Source organism: Molossus molossus, unplaced genomic scaffold (assembly GCF_014108415.1).
Source record: "Molossus molossus isolate mMolMol1 unplaced genomic scaffold, mMolMol1.p scaffold_m16_p_7, whole genome shotgun sequence".
In the NCBI taxonomy this organism is placed as follows: Eukaryota; Metazoa; Chordata; class Mammalia; order Chiroptera; family Molossidae; genus Molossus; species Molossus molossus.
This window is the reverse complement of record NW_023425401.1, coordinates 78884011-78891109: the sequence shown is the minus strand read 5'-3', so window position 1 is coordinate 78891109 and position 7099 is coordinate 78884011. Positions and strand designations below refer to the sequence as shown.

The following is a 7099-nucleotide window of genomic DNA, read 5'->3' as shown; positions in this document are numbered from 1 at the left end:
GATACTATGCCTAAGGCAATAGAAACAGGGAAAAAATGAACATATGGGATTACGTCAAACTAAAAAGCTTCTGCAAAAACATCAATGAGGTATCACTTCACACCTGTCAGAATGGCTGCCATCAACACATCATCAAACAACAAGTGCTGGCGAGGATATGGAGAAAAGAGGACGCTAGTACACTGCTGGTGGGAATGCAGACTAGTGCAATCACTATGAACAACAATATGGTGTTTCCTCAAAAAATTAAAAATTGAACTTCCATTTGATCCAGAGATACCACTTCTAAGTATATACCCTAAGAAACCTGAAACACCACTCAGAATGAATATATGTACCCCTATGTTCATAGCAGCACTATTTCCAATGGCTAAGATCTAGAAACAGCCCAAGTGTCCATCAATAGATGAGTGGATAAAAAAGCTGTGGTACATATACACAATAAAATACTATGCAGCTGAAAGAAAGCAAGATCTCTTATTTTTTGAGATGACATGGAGAGACCTGGAGAGTGTTATCCTAAGCAAAACAAGCCAATCAGAGAAAGACAAATATCACATGATCTCACTTATTTGTGGAATATAATGAACAAAACAAGCTGAGGAACAAAATAGACCCAGAGGCATGGAAGTGGGGTACAGACTGACAAACCTCAGAAGAGGTGGACGTAGGGGGAGGGAAGTGATAAACCACATAACTTATAGCATAGACAATAATGCTGGGTTGGGTGGAGGGTGTCAATGGGAGAAAAAAGGAGAAATATCTGTAACAAAAATAAATAAATAAACATTATAAAAAAATTTTTAAAAAAACTGTTCAGCTGATGAAACAGAAAATTTAAATAAAACAGTTTAACCAAATGTGGGGTAGGGTGGGGAAGGGATCTCTTTTTCTCACATAAAAGAAGTTCCCCCGTCTAGCGCTCATGCAGCTGCTCAAGGAATTCACCAAAGTCCAGGTTCCTTCTGCAACTGCTCTGCTGTGCTGCTGACAGAGAGCAGCTGTTACAACTATGGCTGCCTGATGGTGTCTGCAGCTCCAGAAACAGGTCCACATTCCAGGGAGGAAAAGGGACAGAGGGCAAAAAGCCAAAGGGAGCAAATCAGAAGTTTGTTTCTTTTAAAGAACATTTCCCAGTGCTTGCTTGGGCAGCACATATACTAAAATTGTAATGACACAGGGAAGATTAGCATGGCCTTGGTACAAGGATAACAACAACAAAAGAACATATTTCAAAGCTCTACCCGGCTACTTCTGTTTACATCTCATCACATGGCCACCTCTGCCTGCAAACAAAAGTAGTTAAATATGTATTTTAACCAGGCATATTGCCACTCCCAGCATACTTTGGGGTCTGTTAGGGAAAAAAAAGGACGAGAGAGGGAGGAAAAGATAAAACATGGTATACAGAGAGGGAAGAAGGAAGAAAGAAAACATTTTGAGTTGGCAACTGGAAGTGTCTGCTATAGTAGTGAACAAGGCAGACAAGATATCTGCCCTCATGCAGCTGACTTTATTATCTTTAACAACTTAATTTCTGTCACATCCAGATTAATATCTAGTGACATCCAAATTAATTTGGTCATATTCAGCATTTGTCCCCCCCCCCCTTTTAAAATTGTATGTTTCAATTATAGCTTATAGTCAACATTATTTTGTATTAGTTTCAGGTGTCCCATATAGTAGGAAGACAGTCATATTTTACAGAGTGTTTTCTCTGATATTTTTAAGTACCCACCTGGCACAGCACATAGTTATCACGATATTACTGACTACATTCCCCATGCTGCACCTTACAATCCTGGGATTTTGTGACTATTGATCTGTAATTCTTATTTCTTTGATGCTGGGTGGCACCCAGGGAAGCCAAGGGAGGCCTCAACCTGATGCAGGTTCTTGTCATGACCCAAGAAGAAATTAGACAGCATGGAAGATTTAGGCAAGCATGGGAAATTTATTAAAGTGATAGTGTACACTCAAGAAGTGAGAGAGGGCAACCTTAGAAAATGAGACACACCAATGCTGTCTGGGTGAAAGATTTTTATTAAACATGGTTAAGGTGGGGTCAGGGGAATAGGGTAGTCTTCACCTTCTGATGCTGATGAGGTGACTGCTCATTCTTGCTCCTCCTCTCCAGATAGCAATTTCTTTTTTTGGTCCTCTCAATTACAGACCATGAAGTGGGAAACAGGTGGTCAGTGAAGGTCATGTTTGTGATGTTTCAGCCAAGATGGAAAAGGAGGGATAGAGCTTGAGGCCTTTGTTCCCTATTCTAACTTTCTTGCCTCACTTTTATTTTTTTCAATTAGTTCCCCAACTTTCTGGAAACCATCAGTCTGTTCTCTGTATCTATGAATCTGTTTCTATTTTGTTTGTTTAATTTACTCTTTAGTGATATCATATGGTATTTTTCTTTCTCTGTCTAACTTATTTCACTGAGCATAACACCCTTTAGGTCCATCCATATTGTCACAAATGGTAAGATTTTATTTTTTTTATGGCCAAGTAATATTTCACTGTATATAAGTACCACCGCTTTTATATCCACTTGTCTATTGATGAGTACCTGGGGTGCTTTCATATCTTGGCTATTGTAAGTAACACTGCAATGAAAATAGGGATGCACATATTCTTTCAAATTAGTTTTGAAACTCTTTTGAGTTTCTTCAGATATATACCCAGAAGTGGAATTGCTAGGTCACAAGGCAGTTCCATTTTTAACTTATTGAACAAACTCCATACTGTTTCCCATAGTGGTTGCACTACTTTGCATTCCTACTAACAATACACAAGGGTTCCGTTTTCTGCATATTCTCACCAACACTTGTTATTTGTGGATTTATTAATGATAGCCATTCTGACAAGTGTGAGGTAATATCTCATTGTTGTTTTAATTTGCATCTCTCTGATGATTAGTGACCTTGATATCTCTTCATGTGTCTATTGGCCATCTGTGTGTCCTCTTTGGAGGTGTCTATTCAGGTCCTTTGCCCACTTTTAAATTGGATTGTTATTTTTGTGTTGAGTTGTATGAGTTCTGTATACATTTTGGATATTATTGGATGCATAATTGGTGAATTTATTCTCCCATTCAGTAAGCTGATTTTTGGTTTTGTTTTGTTGGTTTCCTTTGCTGTGCAAGAAAATTTTAGTTTGGTGTAGTCCCATTTGTGTATTTCTTTTTTCTGCCCAAGGATATGTATCAAAAACATATTGCTAAGAGAAATGTCAGAGAGTTTACTGCCTATGTTTTCTTCTAGGAGTTTTATGGTTTCAAGTCTTACATCTAACTTTTAAATCTATTTATGTTTAATCTTGTGTATGGCATAAGAAGATGGCTTAGTTTTATTTATTTATTTTTTGCATGTATCCAATTTTTTTAACACCATTTATTGAATAGACTGTCTTTACCCCAATGTATGTTCTTGCCTCTTTTGTCATATATTAATTGACCATATAGGTGTGGGTTTTTTTCTGAGCTCTCTATTCTGTTCCATTGATCTATGTGTCTGTTTTTACACCCTGCTATGCTGTTTTTATTATTATAGTCTTGTAGTATATTTTGATGTCAGATAGCATGATACCTCCAACTTTGATCTTTTATCTCAAGATTGCTGTGGCTATTTGGTGTCTTTTGTGGTTCTATATAACTTTTAGGATTACTTGTCCTATTTCTATGTAAAAAAATCATTAATATTTTCATAGGAACTGCATCAAATCTATAGAGGGTAGTATGAACATTTCCATGATGTTAATTTTTTCTATCCATGAGCAAGGTTTCCATTATTTTGTATCTTCTTCAATTTCTTCAGTGTCTTACAATCTTCTGAGTACAGATCTTTTACCTCCTAGTTTAAATTTATTCACCCTGGTCAGCATTGCTCAGCAGTTAGAGCATTGGCCTAAGGACCAAAGAGTCAGGGGTGTGATTCCTGGTCAAGGGCATGTACCTCGGTTGTGGGTTTGATCCCTGGCACTAGTCAGTGTTGTGTGGGAGGCAGCCAATTGATGTGTCTCTCTCACATCAATATTTCTCTCTCTCTCCCTTCTACTCCATCTAAAAAAAAAATCAATGAAAAAATATCCGTGAGTGAGGATTAAAAAAAAAAATTTATTCCCAGGTGTATTTTTGAAGCAACTGTATATGGGATTCTTTTCTTAGTTCCCTTTCTGACAATTCATTATTGGTGTTTAAAATGCAACTGATTTCTGAATATTTGTTATATATCCTACTACTTTACTGAATTCATTTATTCTAATAGTTTTTTGGTGGAATATTTAGGGTTCTCTATATACAATATCATGTCATCCACCCTATATTTTTCACTAGTATTAATTCTAAGCCTTTGGATTATGCTGTGCTTCACCAATAAATGGGGGAGATCTTATCTACCTCTCAGTTTCTAGCTCGTCTATTCTGGCCTTGGCAGTATTGTGCAATAGTCTAATCCTGGTCTTTGGGTGTCAGAATCTACTCCACACTGGCTGAGATATCTCATCTCTAAATGCACAGTCTAAACTTCTTTCTCTTTATCAGCTGCGAAGCTTGGAGCTGCAACAGTCATTTTGTGACCATGAGAAGATCAAACAACAATACAAAAACCACATGTTACAAACGGTGGAGCAAAAAAATAGAAAAAGATTATGGATTATGTCCTTGATGCTCTCACTGAGTTGCTGAACTAACCCTAGAATCATCTACATTTGGAACTCTTAAATAAACAATAAGTGTCTTTATGGTGTAAATGAGAGTTCTGCAAATAGTAAATATTTTAAGTTTTGCAGGCCAAGACACAAATCAAAGGTATTTTTTAGGTGCTTATATATGAAGAAAAAAAAAACAAATTTTCGAGACTCCAGGTCAAGATGGCAGTGTAGGTAAATGCGGTATCACGTCCTACCACAACCACATCAAAGTTACAACTAAACTACAGAACAACCATCATTTGAAACTGCCTGAAATCAAGCTGAATGGAAGTCCTACAACTATGGAATTAAAGAAACAGCCACATCGAGACTGGTAGGAGGAGTGGAGGCAGACGGGCTGGTCCCACACCCATGTGTGTCAGATAAAAATTAGGAGGACACCTCTGCTGGGAATGTCCTCCCTGAGGACTGAGGGGTTTCTGTCCCACACCAGGTGCCCCACCCAGGGTTGCAGTGCCAGGAAGAGAAGTCCCCCTAACCTCTGGCTGGAAAAACCAGCGGGAATTGAGGCAGAGGGAGGCTGAGGTACCCCAGGCAGCTCCCTTAAAGAGCCCGTGCACAGACTTATCAGACTCACTCCCTCTAATCTTAAAGGGAAGGCAGCTCAATGGGCGCCAGAGACATACAGAAAAGAACTGAGCTGTTTGGCATTGGAGCGAGGGCTGCAGAGGGTGCTTTCTCTGGGACAGACACGCTGTCAGGGGCCTTTGTTCCTTTGGTGAAACCTTCCCTGAGGCAGCAGACAGCTGCCATATCTGGGACTCCAGCAACCTGGCTCACACTGGTTGCTCCACCCTGGTGATTCCCTGAGGCTACACCCACCCAACTTTCAGGCCCACTCAAGCTGTTGCCAGTTGCTTTACCATATGATTGGCCTGTCTTGGGTCCTGCTTCAGGTTTTCTGAAAATGAGGAGACAAAGAAACAGGTCCCAAATCAAAGAACAGAACAAAACCGCAGGAAAAGAACTAAGTAAAATGGAGATAAGCATCCTAACAGATGCTGAGTTTAAAACACTGCTTATAAGGATGCTCAATGAACTTAGTGAGAACCTCAGCAAACTTAGTGAGGGCCTCAAGAGCATAAAAAAGGACCAGTCAGAATTGAAGGAGGCACTAACTGAAATAAAGAATAATGTACACAGATTCAATAGTAGACTAGGTAAAGCCAAGAAGCAAACCGTCGATTTGGAATATAAGGAAGAAAAAAACACCCAATCAGAACAGCAGATAGAAAAAAGAATAAAAAAAAAATGAGGATACTGTAAGGAGCCTCTGAAAAAGCTTCAAGCATGCCAACATTTGCATCTTGGGGGTGCCAGGAGGAGAAGAGAGAAAGCAAGAAATCAAAAACCTATTTGAAACAATAATGGCAGAAAACTTCCCTAACTTGGTGAAGGAAACAGACATTCAAGTCTAAGAAGCACAGAGAGTCCCAAACAAGATGAACCCCAAGAGGCCCACACCAAGACACATCACCAACAAAATGCAAAAGGTTCAAGACAAAGAGAGAATCTTAAAAGCAGCAAGAGAAAAGCAGTTAGTTACCTACAAGGAGTTCCCATAAGACTGTCAGCTGATTTCTCAGAAAAAACTTTGCAGGCCAGAAGGGAGTGGCAAGAAATACTCAGAGTGATGAAAAGCAAGAACCTACAACCAAGATTACTCTATCTTGCAAAGCTGTCATTTAGAATCAATGGCTATATAAAGAGTTTCCCAGACAGGGAAAAGTTAAAGGAGTTCATCACCACCAAACTGTTATTATATGAAATGTTGAAGGGTCTTCTTGAAAAAAATATATAAAAAATATGAACAAGCAAAATGGCAATGAATACATATCTTTAGACAATTAAATCCAGAAACAAAATGAATAGGCAGAACAGAAACAATCTCATAGATACAGAAAACATTTTGTTGGTTGCCAGATGGAAGCAGGGTTGGGGGAATGGGTGAAAAAGGTGAAAGGATTAAGAAGTACAAATTGGTTGCTAGACTGATAAACCTCAAAGGAATGAGGGTTTGGGGGGTGGGAAGAAATAAACCAAAGAACTTATATGTGTAACCAATGGACACAGACAACAGTGTGGGGAAAAGTCAGGAGGGGGGCATCAATGGGGAAAAGGAGGAACATCTGTAATACATTTAACAATAAAGATAAAAATTTTAAAAAAAGAAAACAAATTTTCACATTTTTTTTTACTGACAAAATTCAAAATGTAATAACTATTATATTGGTATAACTAAGAACAATAGAGGCCCCTCTGGGTTTGAATTCCAGCTGAAATACCATTAGCTGTATGATCTTTTACTGCTTACTGAACCCATCCAGTAGCTTCAGTTTTTTCATTTGTAAAATGAGTAATAATATCTACTTCATAAAGTTATTGTAACAAT

At 38.5% G+C, this 7099-nt stretch overlaps 1 non-coding gene across 1 annotated transcript; it reads left to right on the top strand.

The window, feature by feature from the left end:
- Window positions 1-1136: 1136 nt before the first annotated feature.
- Window positions 1137-1243, top strand: LOC118620561. Its single transcript, XR_004957473.1, has one exon. It is a non-coding gene; the product is annotated as a U6 spliceosomal RNA (small nuclear RNA).
- Window positions 1244-7099: the final 5856 nt, after the last annotated feature.